Below are 19,114 nucleotides of genomic sequence, written 5' to 3' on the forward strand. Positions count from 1 at the left end.
AAGAGAATTATTTAGTTTCCAATTTTGGAGCTGAAAATCCAAAGAGCATAGCACTGGCTCTGGTGAGGGCTCCATGGTGGATGGTGAGAGTGTAGGGATCATATTGCAAAAGCAGGAGCTAAGAGAGTAAATAGGGACTATAATGTTTTGTAAGAAACTACCACTAGGCCACTGTACTTAACATCCCAGTGACGCCCAGTATGACTACTTTGGGGACAAATTTTCCAACATATGAACTCTTGAGGGGAATACACTCAAACCATATCCAAGCCAAATCAGGTAAAATTCTTTATATATTGTATTTTTGATATAAGTCCTTGTCAGATATATGTATTGCAAGTATTTTTCCCATCCTACATTTTCTTAATAGTGAATTTTGCTGAGATTATTTTAATATTTATGAAGTACACTGTATCATTTTTAAAAATGTAGCTTTTTTGTGTGTCCATAGAAATGTTGCTTCCTAAAGGGCAGAAATGTATTATTCTATATTTTCATTTTGAAATTTTATATTTCTACATTTAGGTCCTGTCTTAGTTACTTTTTACTCGTTGCTGAGACAAAATACCTGAAGCTCAAAGGTGGGAAAGGAAAGGTTTATTTCTTACAGTTTTTGGAGGTTTCAGTCCATATTCAGTTGGCTCCAAGGCAGGGTGGCCTGGCAGGACAGTTCATGGTGGTTGCAAACAGCAAGGCAGAAACCGGCAAAGGAGAGCGGGACACATCTTCTTCCTGCCATACATTACACCCTGGCTCCACCCCTATGTTGGTGTAGCACTGAAACCATCAATCCAAGCACTAGACAATGAACCATCACAAATGCACAATGTAAACTCATGAGGCCTGGGGACCACCCATGTAAATCATGACAAGTCCATAATCCATTCCAAATTAATTTTTCTGTGTAAGATGTGAAACGGGTTGATGTTTGTCTTTTTCCTTGTAGATATCATTTTCCTCTAAATTTTAAAAGAATTTTCTTCTCGGGGGACTTCCGGGAGAACATGGCGGACAGATAGCAGCAGCTATGGAGGCTCTCTGAAAGACTCAGCTTAGAATTCAGGAATGGTGTGAGTAAGGAATCATAAGCAGGAGGAGATATGCCCCGGTGACCCAAGAACAAACTGGGCTGAGAGAAACCAACTTGGAATGCAATCCTGGTGCTATAACAGGAACAGAAAAGCCTCAGTGTGGAAGCTGGAGCCCGCGGCATTGGAAGCCGCGATTTGGGTTTCCCGCCACGCAAAGGCTGCGTCTACATCGGCTCAGCAAGGAGAGAGACGTGCAGAAGCTCTGAGAACGGGAATCGGCGAATGGAGTTGAAGGCAGGACGGGCGGGGAGCTATGCATTGATTTGCAGTGAGGTGAGTGAGAGAAACTGACACTCTTCCACAGTTTAGGAGACTCCAGCGGAGGACATTCTGGGACTGGGCAGACTTGTGGGAGCGGGGCGCTGCAGCGACTTCAGCCACATATCCCCCTCTCAAGCGGGATTGGTGAGAAGTGCCTAGCCTACGTGACGCTGCTGGCTGAGACCCACTAGGCTAGCACAACCCAGATCCCAGAGCCTGAGGGTGGCTGGAGGGGCGGGCCCCGCGTAGGCTGCCTGGTCTGCAACTTCCTGGTGTGCTGCTGGTGGGTGGGAACACCTAGCTGGCACAATTAGATCAGGCTGTGGCTGACAGGGAGGGAAGCTGGGCCTCCTATATACACTTGCATATATAAGGAACAAAGAATATGGGAAGAGGGAGCAACAAGAAAGGCCCTTCGGCCTCCAATCCTGAGAAACAGGCAATAGCAGTCACCGCACCAATAGACATAAAGCGCCATCTAGAGAGCCTCATAGATGAGTTCAGGAATGAAGTTATTAATGACCTGAAGCTAGAAATAAGCACAATAGTTAGAGAAATGTTAAGCACCACCCAAGAAAAAACAGATGGTGGACTGGAAGAACAGAAAAAGAGGGGAGAATTGTTTGATGGAGAAAATAGAGAAAGCATAGAATACGTGAAGCAGTTTCAAAGAGACTACCAGGAAACTAAAAACTCTATCGAAAACTGGCATAACAGCTTGAAAGAAACTAAGGACAGACTATCCGAACTGGAGGGCAGATTTGTAATATGCGAGAATAAAATGAAAAACTTCTTAAAAATAACAAAGAAACAAACAGCAATAATACAAAGACTAGAAGATGATAAGAGGATCCATAACTTAAGAATTAAGAACATAAAAGAAGAAGTAGGGACACAATCAAATGAACTACAAAAGCCACTCACAGAAATAATCCAGGAGAATTTTCCTAATTTAGCAAATGGTAAAGATACTCAGATGTATGAGGCATACAGGACCCCAGCCACCTACAACCCAAACAGAGCAACACCCAGGCATATAATAATAAGAATTCCAGAAATTCAATACAAGAACAGAATATTAAAAGCTGTCAGAGACAAGAAACAGATCGCTTACAAGGGAACATCCATCAGAATTACAGCAGATTTCTCTGCACAAACCATCAAATCATGAAGAGCGTGGGGGGAAATAATTCAAGCTTTGAAAGATAATAATCTCCAGCCAAGATTGAGATATCCTGCATAACTATCCCTGGAAATTGATGGAAAAACAAGGTGCTTCCAGGATAAAGAGGAACTGAGGGAATTTGCAACCACCAATTCAGCTCTACAGAGAGTATTGCAGGATATTCCAAAAAAAGAAAAATACAAAGAATCCAGAAATAGTGGCAGGGAGGCCACAACGAATGGAGCAGAGAACAAAATGAAGAAGACAAACTGACAGCTAATGACAGACAAAGAGCTCAACAGAAATTAGGCAGAGAAGATTGGATGATAGGAACAGCTATTTTGGAGAAAATGATGTCTTAATAGGTAATACTGATTTAGTATCATCTTGTTTTGAAGTCTCATCAAGCTTTTGTTCTTCTGTCTCCATTGATCAGATTGATACAGGTTGTATCTTATTGGATTTTATTATGTATAATAGTGTAAGCAAAAACTTTTAAAGACAAGGAGATTATACAGAAACCATTGTTCATTTTCTGTTAGTTGATTCTAAATACCCTGTAATGCTGTCATTCTCTTAAATGGCTTTACATTGTTTTGATATATTTGATGCTACAGTATATGGAAGTTATACTCAAAGATTTCAAGGAAAGAGACAATATGGTAACTACTTTTGTGTCAGGATTATCTTGTGGTGAAACACTATTCTGCTTAAATGGTTATGTTTTGATCTGCACTGTTTTGCTGTTATGCCCTCTTTTATCTCAATCTCCACTTCATTATTTACTTTTTTATTTTTATCCTTTTAATTAAGGGAAAAATAAATAAAAAATAGCAGGATATATTATAGTAACCCACTTTGACTTTCCATTATCTTGATTTAAAGCCCTGTATTACTCTCACCATCTTGTTTTTGACTGATGTCCCCCTATTCTATTTTGCTTGATAGTACCAGGTTTGAAAGTTTAGGCAACAGCTATGAAGATAGTGAGATTCATTATGACGCCCATTCTTGTTGACTATTATCTACTTTTGAAGACCTATAATGTCTCCAATGTTTTGGTTTTGTCGGTTTTGTTCTTTACTGTTTTGTTCAATTTTATTATAACTGATGATATAGGCAATTCTATTAGAGACAGTGGGAGGCATTATGATAACCATTGTTGATCACCTTGTATTATGCTTTTACATTATCTATTATGTCCACCCTTTTGATTTGATTGACTCTGTTCTGTTATGTCACATTTGGTTCTACTCCCTTTCAAAAAAGTAATAAGAACTGTGGGAGCAACAAAACCCAAAATGTGTAATTGTCATTGTACAAAAGAGAGGAAAAGAAAGTGCTCTAAATGATATAACTGCATGTATATTTAAGTGTATAAGATAGATAATGATATCACTGAGTTTCGTTGGATTATTGAACAGAACTGTTTGCAGTCTCACTGTTGGAATGTCCACTTTACAAGTTTTAATTTTGTGACTTGAACAATTATTTCTGAGATGACAATATGTAATGCATTAACTAGTGATTTCCTACTGTTTATTTTTTTTTCTGTAAATCTGTGTAACTTGTATCCTTTCTCTGCTTTTTTTTTCCTCCTTAAATAAAAAAAATTTTCTTCTCCACACACTTAACTGAGTTTTGGTCAGAAGTAAATTGATTTTATATGTGGGTAACTGTTTAGGACTCTTTGCTGTTCCATTGGATTGATTTGCCTTTCCTTATTCCTGTTACACCAGGGGGATCAAACTCATGACCTTGCACTTGCCAGGCATGTGCTTGTGCCTGCTGAGCTAAACTTCTGGCCCTTCCATTATAATATTTTTATAGTAACTCTTAAAATTGAGTTGTTTCAACACCTCAACTTTTCCCAGATTTTAAAGATTATTTTAAACTGTCTAAAACCATTTATATTTCCATAAAAATCTTAGAATTAATCTGTCATATTCCTATCATTTCAACTGGTTTTTCATTGAGTTTATAGGTTCATATGGGAGAGGGTGTATATTCTCAATTATTTAAATGACTTTTAATTTCCCTTTCTTTCTTTCTTTCTTTCTTTCTTTCTTTCTTTCTTTCTTCCTTTTTTTCTTCTTTCTTTCTTTTTTCTTTCATACCAGGAATCAAACTCAGAATCTCATACTTGCCAGGCAGACTATGTGCTGCTGAGCTATATCCCTGGCCCAAATGCCCTTTAATTTCTCTTGGTAATCTTATAGTTTTCAGCATAGACATCTTTCACTAGATTTCTATATATCTAATATTTTTGAAACTATCAAAATGCTATTTTTAAATTTTATTTTTCACTTGCTAGTAGCTGGTGCATATAAATTTAATTTATTTTTGGATATTGAACTTCATTTATACTTGAATGCTGAACCAACTTTGCATTCCTGAGACAAAATCACTTAAGCTAAGTTATCTTTTTATAGATGTCTGTATAATATCTTCTAAAACGTTGTTTAAAAAAGTGTTTGTATCTGGGTTTACAAAGAGCTAGTGATCTGATGTTTATTTCCTTGTAATTTGTCTGTTAGGTTTTGATGTCAAAATTGTTCTAGCTTCCTAAAATGAGTTTGGAAGTTTTTACCTAATACCTTATTTTTCTGAATCTATGTTACATCAATATTATTTCACTCCATAATACTTTGATTTACTATTGAACTGAGACTGAATATCCATTGTGGAGGTTTCTCAAGTATGAATTTTAATCTCTCTTCTTTATAATATAAATTTATAGCTATTTCAACTTTTTATCACTTATTTTAGATTTGGTGATGTGTGTCTTTTAATTAGTTTGTTCATTTAATCCAATTTGCATGAAATTATCCCTAATATTGCTTTATTTTCCCTTTTTCTTGTGTAATTTTTATAGTAGCATCCCCTCCTTCATTGTTAACATCAGAAATTTATATATTCTTTTTTAATCTTTAACAATAATGCTTAATACGCTAAGGATTTACCTCAGTAGCATAAGGGGTACCTACCTGGCAAGCATGAGGTCATGAGTTTGACCCCTGTTACCAACAAAAACAAAAAACAAACAAAAAACCAAAGCAAACAAATAAAAACTCCCAAAACAATAGTTCTTACCAATTTAATTTATTTATGATTTTGTGTTTGTGAAGTTTTAGGAAAGTTCATGTAATCAGTTCTTTCATGGGATTGTGAATGTAGTTGCATTCACCAGTCACACTTTGGTCATGTGAGACTCATCTAGACTGGATGTCCAAGATGCTCTTCACATGGCTGCCTGTTCGTGTTGGCTGTGGGCTGAAAGTTCAGCTGGGCCATTGATGGTGTGACCTGCGACCTGTCCAGAATAGTAGCTGTCTTCTTCTAGGGCAAGAATCCCAAGAGAATCAGGTAGAAGTTGTTTGGCCTTTTCTGATATATTTTGGAAGTAAAAGAGTAGTATATCCAGCAAATTTTTTTTGGCTCCAAACAAGTCTGAAGGCTAGCCTAGATAAAGATGAAGAAACTTAAGAGTATATTTTATGACAGGAAAAGCCTTAAAAACTTTCAATCCCATTTTAAAACCTTTGTAGTTAGTCTAGGTAAGGTTTAACAATTTTATTAATCTTTTCAAACGTTTGCGTTGATTTTATCTGTTGTTTGTTCATTTTAAAATTGTTTTCTATTCTTATTTTTATTTATTTTCTTTCACTTAATCTTTCACTTGAATTTAATTTTCTCACCTGTCTCAGCCTATTAAGTGGAAATAAGCTCAGACGACTGATTTTGTGCCTTTCTTTTCTCTAAGAAAGATATTTTAAAGATATGAATTTCCAAAGTGTAACATATTTTTAATTTTTTGTCTGTTTATTATACTCTTACTATAGGGACCTATAGAAAGGTAGTTCCAGATTTCAGGAGCCTAGATCTAGAGCAGATTGTCTGGGTTTGATTCTACACTTCTGAGTTATATGATCTTGGCAAATTACTTAGTCCCTCTGTGCTTCCATTTCCTCTAAATTATAGATTAACAGATTACTGATAGTCTGAAATCAAACTATGAGAAAGTATGTTTAAAATGGGGCTATAGTAATGATATCTATCTCAAAGATTGTTATAAGGGCTAAATGAGTTAGGATTTGAAAAATGCTCAGAATTGAATTTTGAAATATATTTCTCAATATTTTTCTATATTAAATTTGAAGTCAAAAGAGACTCATTCAGTCACTGAAATGATTGTTATTGAATGAGTCAAGCATAACAGAGTAAGCAAGTTCTCAGCCAGGATAGCACTAATTTGTAGAAAATCTGGTCCAAGGGCTGTTCTTCTAAGGTCACTTTTGGAAGGCTAGATGCCTGGCTAAAAGATGAAAACACAGCTAAGATCATTTATCACAGTAATTTAAAATATGTATGCTAACTTGTGTAATAAATTGGAAGAAAATTTCATTTACAATTTAACTAAAGAGCTAGCATCATTGGCCATTTATTGGCCCACTCTTCAGTGTTTATCTCAGTCCTTAAGATAGATATGCTAGATAAGGCTGAAGGCCAGCATTTCCTTTTTAAGATTATTTTAAACCTACATATTGCCCTAAATATGATCATACACTGAATAGTAAAGAGTAATTAAGTGGGTACAGAAAATTAATACGGAATAAATCTCTCTATAATTCTGAAAGAAGCTATATTATCTGTAAATGCATATTCTGCTTTTGTTACTGTTGGTAGACAGATACTACCTGCCTGCCTCAAAAGATCACTTGATCTGATTCTACTTCCTCTCTTTGCATTATAGCCATTCCTTTAGCTATTTGTTTCACCCTATAAGATTCTTGAGTAAGGACTAGGTTTCACAGCTTTTGCTTATATCATGATGCCTGATCATAATTATTAGATTAAACTGAAATGACATCAACTTCCAATCAAATCTAGGTAAGTAGATTATTGGCAGGCTGAAATCAAGTCTATCTGTGACACCTCTCAGGTTTATAAAGATTTCTAAGAGAATAAAAATAATGGTAATTTTATTTAAAAGCACTCAAATGAATAAAACTATTCATTAACAATATGCGATCTCAAAACAATCATTTTTTTTATCAGTATAAACTATACTTTATTCTGCTTGCCTTCATTTTTACCTAATGTCATCTTTATGTCCAGAATTCTGTCTGGGAGATGCGATTACAATCAGCTGCCATGGCTCTTAAGGCTCCTCTCCCTGAGAGGATCAAAGCAATAAATTTATCATTGATTCCAGGAAAGAAATAATATTACTTAAATCAAAAGTGTGACCTGGATAATAATGAACACAATTCCAGTAGTAAATGGTTTAAAGTATTCTCTAATTTCTTATTACCTCTCTTTAGCTTAAGGAATTTGACATAGATATTAGATAATCAAATTTTGCATCCTTTGATGCTAACAAAGAGAAGGGCAGACATTTTTCTTCTATTTGAATACATCACTTTTAATCAATTGGATATAAATATACAAAAAGAGTCTAAAAGCAGACAAAGCTTTTATGAAATGACAGTTAACAATAAAGGAAGAATTAAATTTAATCTTCAAAATTTGGGAGCAGAGGGTGCTAAAGAATTGAATGACTCTTCAACTTAGTGAGAGAATAGAATCTGCACAGCAGGGTCTTTTGAAATTTAGGAGCAGGGATATGGAATAGGTTCAAAATCTTTCAACGATATTTATTGAACACTTTTCATGTGCCACCCACCATATCGGTCTTGTAGATGCAGAATACCTTAGTCTTATGGAGCTGGAACATTTATTAAAAGAATACTTAATAATTTTGAAACTCCAAGGAAAAGATTTGGCCTCTGTCTCCTACCTTCCTGAATATTTTTGGCAGCACTGGACTGTGCTAAGTTTCTTTATGCCTGTGAACTATGCAGATTCAGAGAAATTAGGAGATAAAAACATGGCCAAGAATAAAACAGACACCTTTCTTTTCTTACATTTGCAAAAACAAGAGAAGCTACTTAAATAACTTTGCTGAACAGAAAGGTAGGTCACTGACTGGTATCATCTCTGTTAACTAAATAATAATAGTACTATTCAAAAGAGAGTAACACTCTTGTTTTATCAGGCATCTTCATAGTAAATTTATCTCAAAGTTAAAAAAAATAAGTAGATAATATAGAGCATCCATTATAGTGGTTGGCATGGTTAGTATTAAACACATATGTGCGCATGCGCTTGCGCGCGCGCGCACACACACACACACACACACACACACACACACACACACTTTTTTCCTCAGTCACTGTGAGAAATACACTGACTCCGCCTGAGAAAGAACATAAATCAGGCTGCTAATCATTCTGTACAGGCAGTCTGTCCCACCTCCTGCACATCTGGTATGGAAAGCATGTGAATCCTTCTTTAACAACAATTTAATGGCATTTCTGACCCTCAACAGAGAATTCAACCAGGAATTGATTGCAGTGCAGCTCTTGCCAAATATTCGCTGGGACAGTTGGTGTTTGAGAGAAACTGTCTGATGGATATGTTATCAACATGCTTTCTTCTTCTAAGCTTTTATTTGAATTAAACAATTATTAGAAAGCTTATCTGGACTATATTATTGTAATTTTGTATAAAATTCTTTGTTGAATTAAATATGTTGCTCTTTTATCCCTTCTTTGGAGAAGGTATACTAAAATTATCTGCCTTGTATGGGACTTGGGCCATCAATAGTTTCTTTAAAAATATTTGAATATTGGAAGAATAAATGTTGAATAGATTTATGTTTTTCTCAAAAAGCTATAAGTAAAAATATCATCTATTAAAATTTCCTTTTAACTCCCTTCTCTTTAGAGAACTATTCTTTATTATACATATTTTAGCTGTAAATAACCTTTTCCTAGTCTACTTACCCTGGCTTACTTCTTTTTTCAGGTATGGTTCTAATCTCTTCCCACCCTGTTAATATCTTTTAAGGCCATTATCTTGATGTTCCTTGAAAGTCACGTACACTCAGGGGCTTTTCAGAAATGACTGGAATGGGTTTAGCCTAACTCTGAATGTAGGTAATGGAAGCACCACCGTGGGTGTGGGTGGCATCAGTCAATAGGCTTATAACCTGAATGGAATACAGTGGAAAAGAGGGAAGGCAGACTCGCTGCTGCTGTTGCTGCTTGCTGCTTCTGCTTGCCATGCCATGAACTGTTTCTTCTCGGTTGCTTCTCTGCCATACTCCTTGCCTTAGATCCAGCCAGCTACGGACCGAAACACCTAAAACTGTGAGATGAAATAAACTTTTTCTTCTTTAGCATGTGGGTATTAGATGTTTTGTCTTAGCAACAAGAAAAGTAACTAAGATACCACGTCTTTTATAGCACTTGTAATTTACTTCTGTAATCATTTACAATATTGTGTTTTCACCCACCAGATTGTGAGCCACCTCCATTGCTATAATCTTTTTCATCTTTGCCAGTACAGTATACGGCAAAGTGCCTTGTCAAAAAATTGGTTAAAAATGTTTGAATGTCAAGAGAATGAACAAAGCAATTCAGTGTCCCTTTTATAAGCACCAACTGAATATAGCTTCCTTGAATTCATTAACATGAAAAATTGATATTTTCGATGCATCTTTATTCAGTTTATGCTTTATGTAAAAACACTTCTGATGTTATGATAGGTCTTCATAGTCTCTACTACTCAGGAGTTCCCTATTAGACAAGAGATTTATGTATCTGTCTGTCATAGATTCAGGATAATCTGGATTCAATTTCATAATAGAGGCACAGAGCATGTTCAGGGGAATGTGAAATGTACAAGAGATTAGATTCAAAATGGAGAAAAAATAGTTTTATTGAGAAACTGAGTGTGATTGAGTAGAATTTTAGCAAGCAGATATGGATTTGAGAAAGAGTTAAAGAGCTCTCCTCCTTTACTGGTCTCTGAGTTGACACATGTATCTATCCATTCACTCCCCAGCTTAATAAAGGACTGTTTATTAAGTAAAGGTTTTTGAATGCATGGATCATATTTGTATTTTGTATCTGTCAATTCTTAGTATGAGGCTAGAAAATGATAACTTTTCAGAAGCTGTTTGTTTGAAAGCAAAGTTTATGAGGATAAAGGTAAATAAAACTAGAAAAGATAGTTGAAAACAAATTGAGAAGGATGTAATTTAATTTGTTGTGTATATTCACTGAAGATTTCTGACTTAGGGAGGAATGCAATCATATCTGGTTATATGATAGATGGACTATACAAGGTACCTGGAGAATAGGAGAGCAGATAGATGGCATCAATGAGGGTATGAATTAAGCAGTAGAAGAAGAAACAAGGGAGGAAGGAAAATCTTCTAGTTTTATACTGATAGTTTTGCTTGTTTCTCTTTAAAAAAATCACTATGAGCCAAGGACTAGAACGAAACTTATACTTCCTCACTGGTGAAACTAGAAAAATGTATATAGCCCCAAACCAGGGATGGCAGAAAGCTTTTAGAGGGTATCCTGCTATCTCACTCTTTAAAAAGAATGTAAAGTAAAGAGTAAGATTTTTTAAGAAAGGGCCATGCATAAAAAGCAGAAAGAAAAGATAAGAACACCTATAAAACAAGTAGCAGAGGAAAAATTACTTTAAAGAAAGCATTAATTAACATCCCAGAAAGACAAAGCATACTATAAAAAAGAAATAATAAGAGAGGGAGAAAAGGCTCTCACAAAGCCAGAGTATAACTAACATTAACACTTCAAAAGGAGAATTAGAAGATTTAGTTGAAGGAATTTTATTGAAAATATAATGTAAAGACAAATACGTTAATAAGAGGAAAAAGATAAAGGCAAGAATTTCAATATCAAACCAATATAGACGTAGAAAGATGGAACAGAAAAACAAGTTAAACAGAATCATCAAAAAACAATCTGGTAACGTTTTTGAAAGCAAAAGCACATATTTAGATTAACAGTCCTCAAATTGTTCCCTCCAAAATAACTTTTAAATGGCTGCAACAAGATATATCCATTTGAAATTTCTGTATAGTAATGATAAAGAAGTAATATAATTCTAGAATTTTCAGAAAGAAATTCAGGCCACATTCAAAGGTTCTGTAACTAGCAGCCACAGTAGAAGCTAGAAGACAGACAGAACTGCTTTCAATATAATGAAGAAATATTGTTTCCATTCTAGGACTATGCCATTAGCCAAACTATGAAGTTGTGTGATTATATCTATAACTATACAAAAGCCTCACCAAACTTACCTTCCCTTATTGTGACTGAAGAAGCTACTTTACAGTGAGCTCCAATGAACAAGGAAAGAGAAATGATGAATTCAAGGACGTGATCTTACACAAGAGAGAGGGGAAGGGAGTTTACTCTCAGAAAAAAATCTCTGCAGTCTACCCAGATAGCACCTTTCCCATAGAATAGGAGAATAAAAGACACTAGAGGTACCACTAAAAGAACAAAATATGGTATTATAGGAAAATGGATTTTGGAAAAATGTTAGAAAAACTGACACGATTGAGCCAGTTGTTGGTAAACAGAAAACTAAGACAAATAAAAGGAAGGGGAATGGGGACAAGTATTAGCTACATGAAAACTTAAAATTGAACAAGAAAGCAACCACAATAATAATGCCTTACTTGATTCAGTAATAAAAAATGCTTTCTTAATTCTAATAACGTAAATATTGGATATTGGTTGAAACAAAATTATGGTCTAACTATATATAGAATAAAGCAGAAAAGATGCTGAGATTTTGGGGGACTTTGACATAGCTAAATAATAAAGTGGGAGCTGAGTGTCCTACATACCTGTAATCTCAGTACTCTTAAAGGCTGAAAGTTCAAGCCCAGTTTGGATAACTTAATGGCTTAGCATGACACTGTCTCAAAATAAAAAGCAAAGAAAACTTGAAAGGGTTGAGGTTGCAGCCCTCGATTCCGTAGTACCACCAAAAACAAAAAAAATCAACTGTAAGAAGTTAACATATGATTCAGTTAATCTTGTCAGCTTGACTGGATTAAGAGACTCTTAGATAAGTGATAGGGTCAAGGGGGCCCTACTCTCATCAGTGAATTAGCTCACTGCTGTTCACAGCTTATTGTGTTTATAGGAAATGGGGTCCAGTTGGAGGAGGTGAGTTACTTAGGGAATGCCTCCATAGGCTATCTCTTTCACTGACATGTTGCTCCTATGCTTTTCTTTCTGGCTTTCACAAAGTAAGCAGCTTTGTTCTACTATGTCCTTCCACTATCATGTTTTGGCTTTGGGATCATGTGACAAAGGTTTGAAGTTGAAATTATGAGCCAAAGTAAATCTTTCCTTTTTTAAGTTGTAGGTCATATATTTTTCCCTGCAACAGAAAAGTTGACCAACACAGAAAATCAGTACCAAGAATGAGGAAATTGTGTAACTATTCCTGACTATGGGGTTCAGAAGTCTTTGGAACTGATCTGAGGGAGAATTTGGGAAACTTTGGAAAATCAGACTAAAGAAACTCTAGAATTCTGTAAGCACAGACAACTGGACAACTCTGGTGGGAGCGCAGAAAACCAGAATGCTGACAGGAATGTGGATGGTAAAAAGTCATCCTCATGAGGTTTCACATTGAAATAAGGACTCTACTGAAAACTAGATTCAAGGTAATATGTATTACATTCTGATTTTAAAAACTTGCATAAATTTATCCATGTCCTAAGACTTTGCATGAAGATGAACTAAACATGGCAGGATAATTTGTCTGGAGAGGATATCTCAAGCCAGCCAAACATTCAAGCTATAGCCTGCACATCAATGGCTGCTTGTAGTCATATTAAACAGTGAAAATCAGGAGCAAGAAAAACTTACATTTTGGCCCAAAGAGAATCATGTGTAAAGTTGAGGCCAATGCTGAAGAGACTAGCATCATTAAATATAAGCCAAGTACTTTGTACACAGACTCTTTGCTGTCTTGAGAGCGTCTCAAGAATCAGCAAGACACCACCAAGTGTAGGCTTGGGTGCAAAGTTGTAAACCTTTCAGGTGGGAAGAGAGCCCCTAGGACTCCAGAAGGATCACCTAGAGATTTTCACCCCCGCCAGGATTAATTTCACCATGTTCAGCCATTCAGGCATTTCAAGGCCACTACAACCACAGTTCAAGGGCCCTAGCCATTGCTCAGGCTGGTGGTGGACCTGGGCTTTGTTCACAGAATGCTGCACACTCAGGCATGCAGAAAACAAGAGTTGTAGGATCATGGAGGCTTTTATCCAGATTTCAAAGGAATAACGGGATCCAGGCAGTGAATTCCTGAGAGGGAAATGCATAAAGTTGGGGGGGGGGTTAAGGATGAAAGTACAATGGAGACCATGGGAAGTCGTGGAACTTGGAAATGTGAATGTCCTTTGAGGAAAGCTGCAGGCAATATACAGAATGAGCCCAGGAGAGAATCTATATGGGCTTCATCCAGCAAGATGATCATAGTTGATCTGTCCAAGTGTTTTAGACCTTACATATCACCACTGCCTGCCCCAGGAACTGGACATGGAGCTTCAGGGATGAATGATTGCTGCGCTGGGCTTTGATGTTGCTTTGTTCCGATAGTCAGTCTCTCTCTGTATTTTTCTCTTTCTCTCTCTCTGTATTTTTCTCTTTTTCTTTTTCTGTCTCTGTATCTCTCTCTGTCTGTCTGTCTCTGCCTCTCTCTCTCTGCCTCTCTCTCTCCATCCTTGTTGAAATAGAAGTGTTTCCTCTGTGTAACTGTATATTGGAATTATGAACTTTTTAATAGAGGTTCCCAGTTAAGAGTTTTCTTGAGTCTTAGAAGAGAATATTGACTTAGACATTAATAGAGCTGGGCCTTTTCAGTCTCTGAAGAAGGGATTCTTCTGTTGTCAGTTGTACACAGGTGTTGTGGTTTATGCCTAGAACGTCCCCCAAAGCTTATGTGTGCTCAGAGATGAGGCTTTTGGAAGAGGATTTAATTATGTAGGTGATATATTCATCAGTGGATTTATCCACTAAGGAGTTCAGGAGCTGTGTGTTGAGAGATGGGGCCCCATCAGAGAAAGATCACAGTGGGTGTGAGCTGGAAGGGTCTATCTCTGCTTCCTCACTGCCCTGATGTGAGCAGTTTTCCTTCACAGCAGGTTCCTTTACTATGCTTTTTCTGCATTTAAGCCTGCCAACCTGGCACTGAAACTTTTGAAGATGTGAGACAAAATAAACTTTTCCTCCTTTAAGTTGCTGGTATTGAATATTTTGTCCCAGTGACAAGAAAAGTGATATAATTATCCTATTGAATTTTCCAGCATAGGGAAAGCTGATACATGCAACACATAACTGATACTGGAGAATCTTGATAAAGAAGTTTAAGCTTATTACTTAGAATCATGAAGATAAACCCTAAATCACTTTATAATGCTGTGAAATCAATAGTTACTCAGTAAAAATTGTAGCTTGAGGTTTGATCTTTTCTGGGACTAGAGACATGTGCTAAATATTCTCTTGAGATGGTAAGCTGTGATAGCAAGCTAAAGTTTCCAATCAGACTCAAGATCATGATGGTAAACAATTGATTCTCTACAGTTTACTGGATTTCCAACAATTTTTGGATTTATTTTATGTTTTTACTCACTTACATGCCTACATAACACCCAAATGTGTGTGTACATATTTTGTGCTTTATTATAAAATCAACTTTGTGTTAGATGATTTTATCTAACTGTAGGCTAGTGTAGTTTTTAATATGTTTAAAATAGGCTAAGGTAGGTTGTTCATTTTGTTAAGTGTATTCAGTGAATTTTCAAATTCAGATATTTTTAAAACTACAGTGGGTTTTTCAAGACGTAACTATATCCTAAATCAAGACACATTTGTATTTGAATGGTACTCTCAAAGGGGAGATGTGTGCACACATCTTTCCATACACAGCTTTCCATAGTCTGTCTGCCTCAGGGAACCGAATCAGTGCTGAGAGAGGCTGATGTGAGGCTGGGACTTCTGCATACAGTTGCTAACATTTTGGCTTTATTGTATCTTTTAAAATTACTTTTTGATTTTTAGATTTTAAAATTAGAAAAGGAGAAGATGGATTTAACACATAGTTCTGAGACAGAATCATTAGTACTTGGCAATCTCTGAGAAACAAGGAGATTTTTTTTAAAAAGAAGAAAAAATGAAGAAGAAGAATAATCAGTTAAGTAGGCCGAAAAAAATCCCAGAGGAAAATGATAACGGTAAAGTTAAAAGCAGAGCGCTTTCAGAAGAGGTAATGGCTAACAGCGCCACATGCTGGCAAACAGAAATTTTTCCAGGCACTAGCCCTCATTATAGCTCTGATCTAGTTTGCTAGATGATGGAAAGGATGCCAACTTTACAAAGCCCTTTTCAGCTGAAATAGTCACAAACTTGGTGAAAACAGACATTTTCAGTATCTACATCTTGGCAATATTCCTCTGAGGCTAATTGAGTATTACCTGTGGAAAAGATTATGCTACTGAAAATTATCTTTATTTTTAATATTATATTAGGGATCTCGGAAAGATATTTTTCTGTTAAATTTGGGTGGCACCCGGCTTTGCTTCCTGGAGACAGAGGGCTGAACTGAGATCTTGGAGGTGTGTAGAGAATCCCAGAGAAATTTTCTTATCCTAAGGAACACTATAGAGAACTGCCAATCTCTTACCAGACAGATGAAGGAACCTCTTTCTGAGGCAAGACTCAAGCTGCAAGATTAGCTTCTCTTCACCCAGAAACTGACACCCACACAGGGGCATTAAATTGATGCTACCTCAGCTCAGTCCACTTTGATTTTGAGAGAAGAAAAATTGGGACTCAAGTCTGAGTCTAAGAAGAAATTGAGGAATATTAGGGATGATGAAAAAAACCTGTGATGGAGTGCTTCTTGAGCTTCACCAAGATCCTTTTTCTCTTCCAGCTATATGAAGGAGGTTCCCCACAGTGACTAGTTCCCTAAAAACACATGAAACATTTTAGGAATTCCCTATTTGGTTCTGTTCGGGTTTCTATAGCCCCAGGAGAATGTCCTTTTCTTTTTCTTGTTTTCCTCAATCAGATTTTATGGTACATTTTAGGTATATATAATGATCACATTCATCACAGAGAATTTGTACCTGTACATGACATAACTTGTTTATTTTTTCTCATTCCCCTACAATTCCTTTAACTTTTCCTCCCCTGCCCACTTACAAAAGCTTTGTTTCCATTTTTCCTTCTGTTCTCTTTTTTTTTACTTTTCTCTTTTTCCTTTCCCCCTTTTCCCCTTTTTGCTCATTTGACATTTTCTTTCTATCTCACAATACCTGTTACACATTTTATTTACACTTTTGTTTTCTCACACCTGAGAAAAAATATTGTATTTACATTTGTGTCCAATTTATTTTGCTTAAGAGTTTGGTCTCAAGGTGCATTCGTTTTCTTCAAGGTGCACTGAGAAACGTCTCAAGCTAACCCTTGTTTAATGCCAGAGTAACACTCTGTTATATAGAAAAAATATTTTTTATCTATTAATCAGTTGATTGGCATTTGGGTTGTTTCTAAGTTGGGATATTACAAACTGTGCCACTGTAAATATGTGCTATGTAACTTTTAATAACTTCAGGAAGATATCAAGAAGTAGAATAGTCCTAGTTTTTTGAGAAATCTCTACACTGATTTTTACAGTGGTTGCACTAGTCTTGCAAAAAAAAAAACACCACCAGCATTTGTTATTGGTTGATTTCTTGATAATAGCTATTCCTTCTGGGGTGAGATGAAATCTCATGTTTTAATTAGCATTTTGTGAATGACCAAAAATATTGAACATTTTTTCGTATATTTAATCACCTTTTCTACTTCATCATCTGAGTAGTCTCTACTCATTTCAGGAGCCCATTTTGGATTTAAAGATTTTGTTCATTAAATTTGGGGGGATCTGATTCTTTTGAGTTCTCTATATATTCTAGATAATAATTCTTTGTCTGAAGATTAGCTGGCAAAAACTCTTTTTTACACTGTAGATTGTGTCTTCACTTTGTTGGTAGTTTGTCTAGCTGTACAAAATCTTTTTAATAAGATGAGATCCCAGTTGATTCTTTATGATAGTTCCAGTGCATTCAGGACTTTGTTGATAAAGACTTTCTACATCAAAGTTTTCAAGAGTTTTCCCTATTCTATTTTCCAGCACATTCAATGTTTCTGTTTTAATATTTAGATCTTTGATTCATCTTGATTTTAATTTACTGCATGGTGAAAGATATGGGCATAATTTTAATCTTTGGCATGTGAAAAACAAGTTTTCTTTTTATTTTGAAGAGGATAAAACCCAATGAAATAAAACAGGATAGGGCCAATCAAAACAAAACAGTGAATATGATACATGATTTTAAAACAAGGTAAAAGGAAATCAATAATAGCTACCATAATGCCTCTTATTTTATCTTCAAATAACTGCCCATACTATCAGGAATAATAAAATCAAACAAACTAATACAGGATAAAACCAATGAAAACAAAACAATGGAAGCAATACAGGACTTCAAAATAAGATAACAGTAAAACAACAGTGGCTACCATGTTATCTGCAAATTAGTTGACTATACTATGAGACATAAAAATAAAACAAAACAAAATAGAATGAAATCAATCAAAACAAAACAATGAAAACAATACTGGACATCAACACAAGATAACAGGGCCCACCCAGCGACCCTTGAGCAGCCTGCAGCTGCCTGAGTTCTGCCTAGCCAGCCAAAAGTGGGCAGCGATTTCCAGTCCATGAGGAAGCTTTGGCATGTTGCTCCGAAACTGGTAAGGCCTCGCCTGCAAACCCCAAGTGGCTGGAAACCACCTGGTAAGATCTGTCTAAGGACCTCCTCTCAACTGGGGAAACTCCCTGCAATAGGAAAATAGATATTCTCAACCCAAGAAACAATTGAGACTTGCCTTCAGCTTCCCTAAGAGAATACAGGACTGCTTTCATAGTGTTCCATAAGTTCCAGTATGTTGTACTGGCATTATCATTTAATTGTAGAAACTGTCTAATTTCTTCAATTTCATCTGTGATCCATTGGTTGTTCATTTAATTTTCACGTGTTTATGAAGTTCTGGTGTTTTCTTTTGCCACTGACAGTTTCATTGCAGTAAGATTGGATAATATACATGGCACAATTTCAATTCACTTCCATTTACTTATGTTTTGCGAGCTAGTTTGTAGTCTGTTTTAGAGAATGTTCAATGAGAAGCTGAGAAGAATGTGTATTCTGGTGTTGTGAGGTAAAACACTTCATAGACATCTACTAAGTCTATTTGCTCAATACTTTGTTTTAGTTCTAATATTTCATCATTGGTTTTTTGTCTACTTCATTTTTTCTTTGTGACAGTAGGGTACTGAGATATTCCAATACAATTGTATTAGTGCTTATTTGGTTTTCATGTTCATTAAATTTGTTTTATATAGTTGGATGTACTGGTATTTGTTAAATATATATTTATGACTGATATCTCTTCCTCTTGGGTTTCTCCATTTATAAGGATGTAGTGACCTTCTTTGTCTTTCCTAATCAACTTTGGCTTGAGATCCATGTTGTCCATTAATAAAATAGCTATCCCTCTTTTTTTTACAAGTTCCTGTTGCACTGAGCATTGTTTTCTGTCCTTTGACCATCAGTTTATAAATTTCTTTATAAATT

Source organism: Cavia porcellus, unplaced genomic scaffold (assembly GCF_034190915.1).
Source record: "Cavia porcellus strain 051 isolate PalLab524CR breed Dunkin Hartley unplaced genomic scaffold, mCavPor4.1 scaffold_1, whole genome shotgun sequence".
NCBI classification, from domain to species: Eukaryota; Metazoa; Chordata; class Mammalia; order Rodentia; family Caviidae; genus Cavia; species Cavia porcellus.